We start from the raw sequence: 14527 nt of genomic DNA on the forward strand, positions 1-14527 counted from the left end.
CCACACACAAGATATCTAACATAACTAGATCTACTGGCAGATCTGCAATCTACAGGCTGGATTCAACTGCTCCTCAACGTGGGTTTACACGTGAACAATTACAAGTAATTCCCGAGGATACACAATTACCACCCAAATCACTTAACTAGCGCCTCTACGCCGGTTGCACTCAAGACAGGTCAGCATCACATTTTCTCGTGCATGACCACGGCTGTTATCTTTTCTATCTACAGTAAATTGTCTTGGGTGTTTACTCGAATACTGCCACAACATTACACAATTACAGCTCGCACAGCTCATTCGATCATCAACGATCCAAACAACTGTATCAGTAATAGTTAGTGATTGAGATGAATGTATCGTCATTGCGTATCCTAGCGTCCACGGGGATTTATCAGCGCGCAGTGCATCTTCAACAACATTGACATCAACTGCAACAATATCATTTAATACGAGATTTTGTTTCCCTGACTGTCCTGGTATATCCACGTCGATATTCTGTAACCGCGTATCAGCTGGTCTATAACACAATGGTACTGGTAACGTTGGAAACTTTTTCTTGTGTAATTGAAATAACCGCCGTTGAAGTGTGTTTCTGACTATCTTTCTACTTGCCACTATCAAATCGTTTGGTTTCCACGTTTTCCAAAAGTCGTTCAAGGAAGTTTCTGAAATCACCTCGCGCATAATTTCGCATGAATTTTATTCGGTTGCAGTGTGATTAATTTCTTAAATTCCTTTAATTCTGCATCGAGAGATCTATGATCATCAGTCACTACTTGGTAATAATCAACAAAATTCTTCAACCAATCGTGTGGAGATGGTCCAACAAACGGAGGTGGCTGACCGTGATCGCCGCACATAACCACAGCTGTATTTTTTGTTAATAACCAATCGAGAAATGTTTTTAATGTTTCTAACGGCACTGTGCACACTTCATCCCAGATAATAACTTTTGGAATATATTTCTCTCCCATTCGATCTGGAGTCCACACACCACCGCTGTATTTGAAAAAGCTGTGATAAGTACTAGAATTGACTCCTCGTTGTTTCATCTCCCTGGCAAGTCTGTGTGTTGGTGTTAGCACGATTATCTCTGAATTCTGTCGAAATAATTCGATTACTCGAGTTGTCTTACCAGAAACTTCCGCCCCGTTCAAATAAACAGTCTTGTGTCTGGATACTGGATCGTACACAGATGGTGCATTCGACGTTTCTGATAATTCTGATTTACAATAACTATCTTTAACTGCAACATCAGCGGATTCACAATAGCAATGTAACATTTCTTTTTTTATTCTCCACGAGCTCCATGTTTCATCATTGCTTGTGAGACGGGTCAGTAATTCTGAATATCTTTTATCGATATAAAATGAATCCGTAGCAACTCTAACTGCAGTGTTAGGAATCTATTTATCATCGATAGCAAATTTATAGAAACATAAGCGAGCATCGAAGATCTTAAATGGGTGTACTGAGGTGATTCTTCTTCGATGTAACTAACAATTGTGCCCAACTTTGTTCCGTCAGACAAGTAAACATCTCCCCGATTACAAAATATATCTCTCGTAGTGGCATCATTAATTATAAAATCTAATTCTGCATCATCCATAATCAGTCGTGAGTGATGTCGTTTATGATCATATGCACCACCCGGAGTCAATTTACCGATTATTGTTCTACCAAGATCTTTTGCTGTTTTTTCACTGTTGCTAAGTTTAATCTTAAGAATATTAACAATGACATCCGCGGGAAGGTCCGGATATTCCTGTTTGCATTCTTCGAGACTGATACGCTCCGGCGTTAGTAACCAAACCGAAGTCTGTTTTCGGTACGATATAATTGCTTCACTGACAACCAACGATATCAATATTTTACTGTCAAGCATATATCGTAATAACACTATTGGCGCCCAACGTTTCTCTGAAAAATGTCTGCCAAACCAAACATAACAAATCGGATGAAGATTTATAGTGAATTCAAACGACGTTACACTAGCAAATCCTGTCAGATCAAAATCGGGTAATGGACCATTAATCGATACTCTTACCATCTCATGACAAGGATGACCAAACCTCGCAAAATATCCGGCGCACTCGCCCATCCCAAGAAAACTTCCGGGATAACACGCGGTCATGTCCACGGAAATCATCTCGCTGATATTATACTTGGTGTTCCACAAACCGCCGTGTCCGTATTCGATACAACTATCCTGGACATCTTCAAGGAACTCAGCGTGTGTTGGTCTCCATGAATTTTTCTCTCTCGCGGCATGGGCAGCAACTGACGGGACTGTAAAACAATTAGTTAATAACTGCTTACTATTTTCTGAGTACCTCTGTGCGAGTTTTCTTATTTCTTCGTGGAGAGATTCTTTACGACATAATTCGCCGTTAGGTCTTACAAACTGATCATACTCGCCTTCTTCGGAACTTTTAAACAACTATACTGACACAGGGTCGTTTTTGCTTATTCGGCTGATAGCATCAAATATTCCACCCTCGGAAAATTCCGAGGACGAGTAATATCTCACGACACGATTTCGTGGAAATATTGTGACTGCATTGGTCCAAGCATGAGCGTTGCGATCAATGATATTTATTGGAGCTCCGTTCCGATTATATTTTGATTTGTATAATACTCCCCCTGTTATCGTTGTTACGGTTATGGGGAATCTTAATGCTTTTTCTAACTCGGCAACATCTTTTATTGACGCTCCTGTATCCTTAACTGACTCGGCCCATTTGTTTATTTTTTCACGTCGCAGATCAGTTAAACCGTTTCCACGCTTCGCATTTTTAAAATATTCTATTACTCGCTCGGCTACACAATTCAACTTTGAAAATCTCATCGGAGCAAGATCATTAATATTGGGTATTTTTATCGGATAAATTCCATAAATGACCGCGGTCACAGGATACGCTCGAGCGTAATATGGTTTATCAATCCCAGTCAGCATTCCTGGTTTGGACTCTTTACTTAACAGAGCGGTTTTTCCACCAGCAAGGACAGGGTCACGTTTGTCACGGATAATCCAAGTATCATCATCCGAGCGCACAATAAACTTTACTCTGAAAAAATATTTCTGATTGAGGTAATGAATAATTGTTTTCGCTCGTGTGTCGTTCATTGTAGTGTCCTTGACATCGTCGTCGTGTATAATTTTGAATGTGGATCACACGTGAGATGCCCCATCATTACGAAATTCGTCTTTGGCATCTCTGATAATATCAGACAGATTAGTCAGGGCTCGCCTTCGCGAATCAGGGGTTAGTCTGTCAAGATCAAATCTAGAAGCTTTCCGGGGCTTGATTGCAGATAATCTCTCAAACTCCTCCATATTATATTTAAAACAAACATTTAAATAAGAAATATATATATATATATATATATATATATATATATATATATATATATATATATATATATATATATATATATATATATATATATATATATATATATATATAATCAATGAATCAATGCAAGTGGCTCAAAGTAGGATTTGTAACTGCTTGTAATAAATCCTGCAGAAAAGAATTCTGCGGGGAACATTCCCAAAGCATCCAAAGGGGGGAGGGGGGGTCAGGACCAGTGCCGTGTCTGCAATGTCGTATTGGGGTTATGCGCGGGTTGCGGAGGAAAAAGATACCGCGAACTTAAGCGATATTATAACAAAAAAAAATAAAAATGACGTGTTGAAATGTGAGCGCGATTATATAACTAGGTTCTCAGATAAATATAAATTAGACAAATAACATTATTTATATAAAATGACCCAAGAATTTGTCCGACACCCCATCATCAAGAATTACGAAGCGTCACGTAATGGTGAAATTAGAAATTGCAGGGTGGAAAAACCAGTTGGTACAGTTATTAATTCTGGCTATCTTAGATTTACCGCTGGGAAGAAAAATAATCTCTGTCATCGTTTTGTATTTGAGGTTTATCACGGAGTGATCGAAGATGGTGTTGTGATCGATCATATAGATAATAATAAACTTAATAATAAATTATCCAATCTGAGAGTTGTGACACAAAGAGAAAATTGTAAATTTAGAAACGCTGGCTGTACTGATAAAAGCGCCAAGGCAGTTGTATCTGTAAATCTAAAGACAAACGAAGAAAAAATATTTTGTTCGATGTATGCAGCTAGCAAGTATTTTGATATTCACCCGTATTCGGTCCAACGTGTTGCAGAAAATAGAATCAAATCAACGTTTTCATGCAAGTTTAATAGCTGGATTTTATTTCGTTATGTAGATGCAGATAACGGAGATAACTCTGCAGCGACTGTGTAAAAGTTAATGATGCAGTTATCCCCTTGACGAGTCAAGGCCATTACCTATAAATACATTATCCAGCGAGCAGAATTGAATATAGTTTTTTTTTTTTACAGAGTCAATTGTTTGCTCACTAGCAGCAGCCTATTTTCACCTTACGTTTGATTGTCAGTCTAGGTAAATGTTTCAGGAGATTGCACAACACCTGTAAAGGTAATATATATTTATCCAGCGGCGGGCAGAACTGTATACAGTTTTTCACAGCCAATTGTAACCGTCTTATTGTATACTCACTAGCAGCAGTCTATTTTCACCTGCGTTTGATTGTCAATACAAGTAAATGTTATTTTTACAAAATCTTATTCAGAACTTAAAATCTAATTCAGAATTTAAAATCTAATTCAGAACTTAAAATCTAGTTCAGAACTTAAAATCTAGTTCAGAATTTTAGCAGTTTAGAATTCAGCTGCCAGCTCTGTCAAATAGTTACCTGTATGATGTTTTTTAAATCTTATATTCTCAGATGCGTCCGTGGCGTAGTGGTTAGTTCAGCCGACTCTCGTCCCTGACTTATCGCTGCCTTCAGATCGAATCTCGCAAGGACATATGTCGGCGGTGCCAGTAAATATGGCTTTTATAAGTGGGGGGCCCCAGCAAGGGCCCTTCATGCACATATCCTCCTCCACGTTAAATCGTGGGGGTGACGTTTTATCACCCCTGGGATTTAATCCAGGGGGGTATGCACATGAAAAATACACAGACAGCCTTCAGAATACTCTAACATTTCGCCTCGCTTTCGCTTAGAGAATTCGCTGGAAGTTTGAATGTGAATACGCCCCCCCCCAAAAAAAAAATAAACAGTTGCCTTGGATGCAGAAAGCTCTACGTCACATGGGTCTCATTCAGAAAGAATGCGGCCAAAAAGAAACGGTCACGAGAGATGCCGAGAATCGACAAGAAACGATCTGTAAGACAAAAATCTCCAAGATAAAAAGTCTGAAAGGACCTTCGTGGAGACACACAGGCCAGTGCAAGACCCATGATTGATAACCGCTCATCAAGGCAACTGTTTATTTTTTCTTTTAAATATATAATTATATAAATATGAATTACGAAAATATCAATAAAGTAATTGTTGATATTAAGAAATTAGAAGAAAACAAAATTAATATATCTGATGAATTAAATCCTGAAAAAAGTCATGTCTGATTTTGAAGCACTATATGAGGCTAAATTGGAAGGTCGGTATATTTTGCCTGCTCAGTATAAATTTATAAAGAGAATCCAGACAGCGTTGTATAAATCACTAGCTACAATACAAGAACAGCAAATAGATGAATTTGTCCCTCTCTGCCGTGCAATCAAAAAAATCAGGTCAGCGTTATCCGAAGAATACGAAGCCAGGAAGATAATACGCGTGCAAGACAGATGATAAAAATTATGTCAGATCGTGAGTTAGATCCCCTTGATGAAATTACTGGGAAATGAAGTCAGGTACGTGGAAATGAAATCGAAAGTAGAGTCAGTCTCGTACTGACAGAAAAAAAATATTTTTTACCCACATTTTTTTTACCTGCATCAATCTGACCTGCATCAATCAATCTGATGAGTTATTTTCACTTATATGATCTAACCTGCATCAATCTGATAAGTTTTTTTCACTTGTATCATCTGCATCTCGATCTGGATCTGCAGGGTTAGATAATATTGCCTTAAGCCGACTAAATGTAATGCAGGAATGCGCGTAATTTAAAATCTGATCTCTGTCACATGTGATCACACAAATACGTTTTTTCCGCAGTTCATCTAACTGTTCCTGCGTTAATAAAAAGTCTTCATTACCGAATATATCAATAACTAAATCAACTGTGCTGACGGGGGACTGCATAAATACCTCCTTGATGTATTTTTCATGTGTTTGCTTGTCGTGAATAAAAACCTTCACGTGCTGGTACATATATAATACTCGTTTGATTAATTGGAAATCAGGGTCTGTCAGGAATAAAATTCTTCACAGGTATATTTTTTTCACTGAATTTGTGCATACTACCCTGCAGAATTAGCAAATCGGATGATTTTCATGATTCTGTCAGGCATATTACTTTTCAGAATTAGTAAATCGGTCGATTTTCATGATTTTGACAGGCATATTACTTTGCAGAATTAGCAAATCGGACGATTTTCATGATTTTGACAGGCATATTACCCTTCCGAATTAGCAAATCGGTTGATTTTTCAGTAAAAAATCCCTGTCAGCGTCAACATCGTCAAAGTTTTTTTATTATAAGAAATTTTATTGTTCATGGAAAATACTGATTTTTCATGGCTCTGACAGGCATATTACCCTGCGGAATTAACAAATCGGACGATTTTCATGACTTTGATAGGCATATTACCCTTCCGCGTAGCAAAATCGGACGATTTTTATGATTTTGACAGGCATATTACCCTACAGAATTGAGAAATTTGACAGTTTTTCAGTAAAAAAAGCGAGTTAAAAAATATCCACCATGAATGTCAGGAGAAATTTTTTTTGAAGATTGAAAATCTTTACGATGGAAATCCTTAAGATTTCACAAGTAGATTAATGTGTAGTGTTTCATTTCTTAAGTCCAGAAGGTGGCCAGACTGGTCTGTTAGTTTGAAATTTATTCTTGATAACAGTTGATTATAACACTGCAGATAAACCTGATTGATCGGCTCTTGCACAATCAGATATCCAGGTGGTTTTTTCGGGGTGAACGAATAAAGAACAAATCCTTGCTTGGCTTGATTTGATACTGTTGTGTCCGTGCTGTAGCTGCCATCGATTACATCACACACAAGACTGACCGCGACCACTTCGGTTATATTTACGATGCCCGGAGATACATGTCTGCCTGTCCCTTCCGAGTCATTGTTGTGCCGAAGAATAGTTGCCGGTGGTAGTGTTTTTTTGTACTGTGCGAGTATGTCGGGAAAGAACTCATCAATGAGATCGCTGACTGACTTTTTGAGTTCGTCTGCGTTATACCCGGGAAATTTAAAATCTGGAAGCGTAGCTTCTGTCAGCGAGTATGCTTCCAAAAATCGTTGTTTGGAATTATTTTTATCGCTGTCAACATGATCGATTATCGCCTGAATTAATCGCTGGTTATAATATTCCACATCGAATATAATCTGATTTAATATCTCAATTTGTTTAATGATTTCGCTGCGTGAACTTGTTATATCGAAAAGATGCTCCTGAAAACTTTGCCGTAGTCGCTGCAGTTGTGTTTTATGATCTTGATTAGCAACCATAAAATATCGATCGATCACATTCAAGTTAATATTGGTATATTGTTTTTTTTTCCCTGTCGATCGTATTCATAAGCAAAAAACCATTGGAAACCAGAATCGCGAAGTTCAAATATACTACCTAACGTTCCCAGTTGTAAATAATATAAAAACCCCTCGTATAATGGTTGAACTCCGTGGTATGAAGTCTTATCCGTGATATAATCAGACTTTTTCGGTTCTGATGGTATTGGTGGTGCCGGTGGTGGTATTTCAGGCCATCCTAACACTGTTCTGATCGAACTCTGATATATATCCACAGCGTAGTCTGGAGTGTTTATTTCAATCACAGAAGACAGCGTTGGTTCATGAACAGTTATTTTTATCTTGGATTCTTTTCCTGTGATATTTTTTATTCGACGTTGTAATTCCTCATCGATTTCTTCGATTTGATAAGACCCGGTTGGTATCCCAATGACATTCCAGTCGGGTGTGCCATCGGGTCGGTTTTTATGTGCAAACACAAACGAATTATTCGCTGGTAATCCACCAAACGATTTTGATCTGATATTGGGCCAACTGTGATATACTCGTAATTGTGCTAGTGCGATTTCTTTCACGGGAATCGCAGTTGGAAAATTGATACTAAATTCGGGGTTAGTCGAACTTGCCGTTATCATCGAAATTCTCTTGGGGTTTGTATTTACGACTATGTCGAGCAGAGCTCGATGAAGTAATTCCGTCATTATTTATCTTGTTTTTAAATGGCGGGTGCAGTCTTCGTATATCTTAACCATTAACGCGAATTCGGAATCTGATATTGTTGTGTCATCGATGCTTGATGATATCAACGACGGTAATTTTGAGTATGCGGCTGTGGCTGTGCTTAGTTGTATGACGTAATCGTGCAATTTTTTGCTCGTGCACGAGGATATTTTTTTCGCGATTATATTAAAAACCCCTGCGATGGCAGTTGATGAAGAAACGATTGTTACTACGATTGTTACTGGTGTTAACGCTGATAATACTACTCCAGTGGATGCAACTAACGCGGATACTGAGTATACTAACGCATCAACTATGACTGCTCGTCGTTTATATTTTTTTGCTTTTAGATTGTATTTGTCGATGATGGTTTTTAACTCTGATTGCCATTCGCGCACTTGATCGTATCTATATTGTTGCGCATCCAATGTTGTTGTTGATGCTGTTAAGGATGTCATTTATTATCTTACGCAGTAACAAACTGAGGTGTTACAGCTACAAATTCCAAACACCACCAGTAAGATGTTGCGTTTAATGTCTTATCGACTGCTTCCACTATAAATTCCTCTTCGGTTCCGCTATTTATTATTACAGTCACAACCCCGGAAAACCTGTCGGTGGAATATCGCCAGGGATATGTTGTAAATATCTCAAATTTTGCAGAACTGAACACAGACAGTCTATACACACCAGTAACTGTTGCGGTATATTTGATAGTTTTATTTTGTTTAGACCATGTTTCAAATCCAGATGATACCGTGTATACTATGTTGGTAAAATGTCCGGGGGTAACTCCAGGTGGGATTTTAATCAAACTGGTTTTATTAACGATATCAGGAATCCCACTTACGATATCTTGCTGTGTTTGTTTGATCGTGTCAATGTCGGTTTTGATACCATGCTGTGTTTGTTTGATCGTGTCAATATTGGTTTTGATATCAGAAAGATTTATATCAACGGTGTGCGGAGTGCCGAAGAATCCTTCTGTGGTTTCATTAATTTTTTGAAAGTTTCTACGAAGTCTTGAAAACGCGTTTACGTGAACGTCATACTCGGCCCGCAGCGTGGATAATTTATCATCAACGGTGCCATAGTTAACGTCAACATATTTTTTCGTTGCAGCATCTTCGTCGGATGTTGGATCTCTTAAAACAACTATTTTGTTCCCGTTCATGCTGAGTTCACCTGTTATTATGTCACCGGTATTTTTTAAGCGATTTGCTACAACTTTTTTCATCTCGTCTCTGATGGTTGTAAACAATATACTTGAGTCTCTGATTTTTCCGCTGTCAGTAAACACAGGGATGTTATCCGCGGTAGCTCCAAGAACCCTGAGAACTATGTCATTCAATTTGATATTGCTGGTTTTTAATTTTCCGTATCGGTCCTGAAAAATAACAACCTCATCTGGGTCTATCCCGGATAACGATAAAAGATTGTAGATTTCATCTTTGGTCGCATATTTTGATAAATCTACATCACCGCGTTTTTTTATCTTTGCTTCGATGAGAGATCTTCCGTAAATATCTACCATTATTCTCTTAAGGATTGTTTAAATCGACCCGCGGTATACTCGTGCACGACTTTGTGAGGTGGTTTGGTTGATTTTGATATCGCGGTGAGAACATTTAATACTTCACGGCCACATATCGGTGGATCGGTTAATGTTTGTGTTGGTAGCGTTGAATACCAGATCGGAGTGCTTTGCGCACTCTATGTGCGTATTTGAGGAATTCGACTGGCGGTGCTAACCCATACGAATCGAAATAGATAATTCCACGTGGATCGATCGCGTAAGCAACCCAGTGAGTTCCTGGACTATCGCTGTTATCAAGATTAATAATTCCGGTTTCTGGATTATTCGGTTGTTGTGGTAATTGATCTCGCATAAAAACACCTTTGAAAATTTTTATATCTAATTGTTAGGAGCATCGAGCAAATCAAAATTTGACAACGGTGAAAACAGTTTGTGTTTTATCAGAACCGTTTTGGGTACCATGAAGGCGGAGTTCCTGGAAGTCTTAGACCCCGTCCTTTTCTTTTGTATCCTTTTCCAGTTGCTTTCTTTAATGCCATCCCAGCACCTGTTCCAACAGCCCATAACGCGGCTGCTTTTGCGACAGCTGGGGCAGCAGCTATCAGCGCTGGTATTGCTGCGAGAAGAGGAAATATACCACCAGTTTCAACCATATCCTTGATAGCTTTTGGAGCGAAATCAAGTTGAACTCCGGTGTTTGCTTGCTTCGCTTTGTTGAAATGTTTTAGTTGGGTTTTAGTCAGCGATAAATTGTTTGGAGTTTGGACTACCAGTAATTTGATCATGTTTTAAAGTTATGTTTACCCCACATATGCTCGTGTTTTTCGATTGCAATTTTTTTATCTGACCAGAAGTCAAAGTAACATTAACGTGACTGTATGACATTTTATAATAAACGCGATTGATCTAATTGTCTACACATTGCTTTTAGCAATGCTACACGTTTTCTACTGGTGCATCAACGAGTCTCATTCGGCCATTGATACCTTCAAGTAACATTGCCTTATCACTGAGTATGACCGCGATTGCTTTGCAGGGATCATAAACAACTGGCGGACCAGCCGCGATTTCTGGTAGGGCGCCGACATTAGCTCGAAAGTATATATCGACGGCAGACTGCTTGGATAAATCGAGATGCTCCAACGGGAAGTAATAAATCGGATACAAATTTGTAAAATCAAACTGCGATATCTGCGTCCCAGTATCTATATTTGTGTTACGCGCTAAGAATGTCAGCCAACGATGATATGCACGCGCTACATGATTTTGTGTAAAATTTAGTGATATATCCTCAGATGGTTCTTGTTGCCCATTTATTCTCAACGAGACATCAGTAACATCAAGTTTGTCAAATATCATATGAGATCGTTTTTGGTTATTTTCCCGACTTTTACCTTGCAGCGCAATAAAAATATGTCGTGGCGCAGAAATACCCTGTTGTGATTCTATATGCCAAGTAAACAAACCCACGGAAGAAATTTGAGCGGAATCTGTGGTCACTGTTAACCACGATAACAATGATTTACCACCCTGATTCATAAAAGAAAGTAATCGGGGTTCTTCCGTGATCGATGGAGTTAATACCGGCATCCACAGTGAAAGTTTTGATATCTCTACTTTGCCAGCAAGAGCAGCATCAGCATCACCATCAGCAACAGCACCAGCTCCTCGCCAGATCGCATCATTATCACTTTCTTTTTTGTAAAGCACGATTGTGTGTTTAACTCCAAAGATAACCCTTCTAATATCCCTGCAAAATCAAAAGATATGGGTTAGTGGAATCGCACACGAAAACATCCTATTGTCTCCTGACAACATTAATCGGCGTGCTGCAAATCCTAGGTTGTGAGTGTTATGAACACTTACAACCACCGACTCCACATCTGCGTGATCAGCAGTGGCAGAATTTTTTTTGGGTCGTCTCATAGTATACTGAATATCGGTACTATCTTTAGCAAACATCATTGATGGACCAGCCGATCTTATAAAGTCGTCAGAGTATCTTGCTAGACCAATTATTGTTGTAGCAATATCAACATCACTTTGAATCGATTCGATATTTTTTCTATCAATCATGTAGGTGGCGCTACTAAACAGTGCCATAATCCCATTGTTGACAAAACCAACTCGGTCATTGACATTGTAGTTAGTACCATCCCTCTTCACAAGTCTACCTTCTAATTCAATAAAAGCCTCATGAGGTAGAAAATATCTACTTGTATCATGAACTTGAAGTTCGATAAGCCCTCGTTGATTTGGTTCTTTTGCATCACAGGAATAAAATTGATAATCACGCACTGAATAATCTCGCTCGACCGGCTCATCATTGTTAAATGCTGGGTCGGATATGCGTTTGAACATTTTATACTATTGCGTGTATTTCCAAATGGTGATTATCTTCGTCGAACACGAAGTCCACTTCCTGCTATCAAATTTGCTGTTATATTTTTTTGTGCGTCAGATTCTAACGCTGCTAGTCTCTGATTTTCAGCTTGATTTATTACCTTACTAACATCCGCGGGCATAATTTCGGTACTCGGTAATTTCACCGGTGTTGATTTTCGTCTTATTAACCGTGCTAGTCTTTCTTTGATCGCCGAATGCGCCTTACCGGCAGCGCTAACAATTGCACCAGGAGCTTTTTCGGCAACCACGTTAATGGCTTTCATCGATACTTGTTTTGCAAGAGGACCAAATTTTGGTGCTAACCCTGCAAATAATCTTTGAGTTACATCACCAATTCCGTCTCCGTAAGCTGCTCTGTAGACTGGTAATCGTGAGTTTACTGATCTGATCTGCACAGGTGTATGTCTGTTATATATGACCATGTTATCCTATTTACTATTGTTTAATCGCTGTAATCATCAACGAGTTCATCAACCAGTTCTCGGTAAATACTAGCATCCATGACACCACCTTGAAACAATCGCCGACAGATATCAGCGGCTTCATTAATTATTTCTGGTGAGTTATTTACCAGCTCGTTTTCCTCCTATGAGAACTTCTAACCGCGAAACGTCATTAAAAATACTATCAGGGCAGGGAATACTTCCCAATCCACTGCCAGTAGCACCGGGTGGATTTTGTTGTCGTTCTTTTCGACCTCTTTCATAAATTTCAAGTAATTGGGATCGGTTAGGTTAACAGGTAATCCCTTAGCGGCAAAATATACTGCAGCAGGCCACTGCTTACGTGTTACTTTTTTAATATACTCAGGTTTTAAATAAATCTCATGCTTATATTCCGCAGCAATTGGGACTAAAAGGTTTTTTGAATCCCCTCGAAAATTTTCTATAGAGAAATCGTAAAACATCTCTTCGGGATTTAATGGTATTCCGGACCAAAACTGTTGTTGTTCTGTTTGCTGCAGCAGCAGAGAGGGTGAACAGACCACTTAAGGGAATGGTCACCCTTGTGTTTAGACCAAAAAAAATAGTGACCTTTCATAGAGGCCAATACCACGTCTACGATTATTGTTTGTCCCAAACAGAATTGTAGACAGGACCCTCTCTGCTGCTCAATAATCCTGGGAATCTTTATCTGAATCCTGGGAATCTTTATCTGAATCTTGGGAATCTTCATCTGAATCATGGGAATCTTTTGTTTTGTTCTTCAAGTAATATTCAAGTTCTGATGGTGGTTTTTCTATTTTTGGATTTATGTTCTTTCTTTTTCTGTAATATATCATCAAACGTCTGTATCGATCTCCACCGCAATTTTTGTAAATCTGATATAATCCTCTAACGCCGTTGTTACATCCAACACAACTTCGTGAATCAGCATGAGGAATTTTCTTTAAAATATAATTATGTTTTTTGCAATATTCTCCACGGCACCTTTTGTTGCATTTATCTGTTGTTCCTTGAATTAACCACGCACAGTTGTTCAATATATTAATGATATCTGTTTAATTAAATTTATTAATTTATCCAAATATTTTATCAAGACCCACACGATATCTTGTTCTAGGATCATGTAAATTTATTGTTATAAATCCATGCGGAGTAGCTTGCGCTCGTGAAAAGAAATTTCTGAATTTAATTATATCCATGTCACCGCTGCACCAAGTTTGATGAATATTTCGCAGCGTGTGTGTGTCTACGCCATTAAACACAACTAAAATATTACAATTGTCCCTGATTACTTTTGGTATTTTTGTATATCGTTGAGTAACATAGATAACGTCTGTATTTTCATGTCTGCCGCGAGAAAATATCCTGGCTGGATTTGATTGTTTATCTAGCATCACATCATTATACACAACTAAATTATTAATAAATCCGTCTAAAACATCAACGGACGGTGCTTCATCAATATCTGTTATAAACTCTAAGACATCATTATCTTCGTCCAATAATCTTGCATTTTCGTTAAAATCTTTTAATACTTCATAACATCGTTGATCAACAACGGATGGTGCTACTAAATACAATTTATCCCATTTCAACCATTTCATTATCAGATTAAGTAATAACTGCGTCTTACCCGATCCAGATGGTCCTATGATAATCATTCTGATGGAATTCGGTAGCGCAGGATGATGCTTAACAGGTTCTCGTTTTCTTGTCGCTGAGAATCAATTATATCCATATATATTATAACATGAATTTATATTGTTTACGCTGTAAAGTTAAAACTCCGACTACTGATTTAGCTACAGTTATAACAAAAAATAAAAAAATAG

This window comes from Sinohyriopsis cumingii, chromosome 1 (assembly GCF_028554795.1).
Source record: "Sinohyriopsis cumingii isolate HCF-2022 chromosome 1, ASM2855479v2, whole genome shotgun sequence".
Classification (NCBI taxonomy): domain Eukaryota; kingdom Metazoa; phylum Mollusca; class Bivalvia; order Unionida; family Unionidae; genus Sinohyriopsis; species Sinohyriopsis cumingii.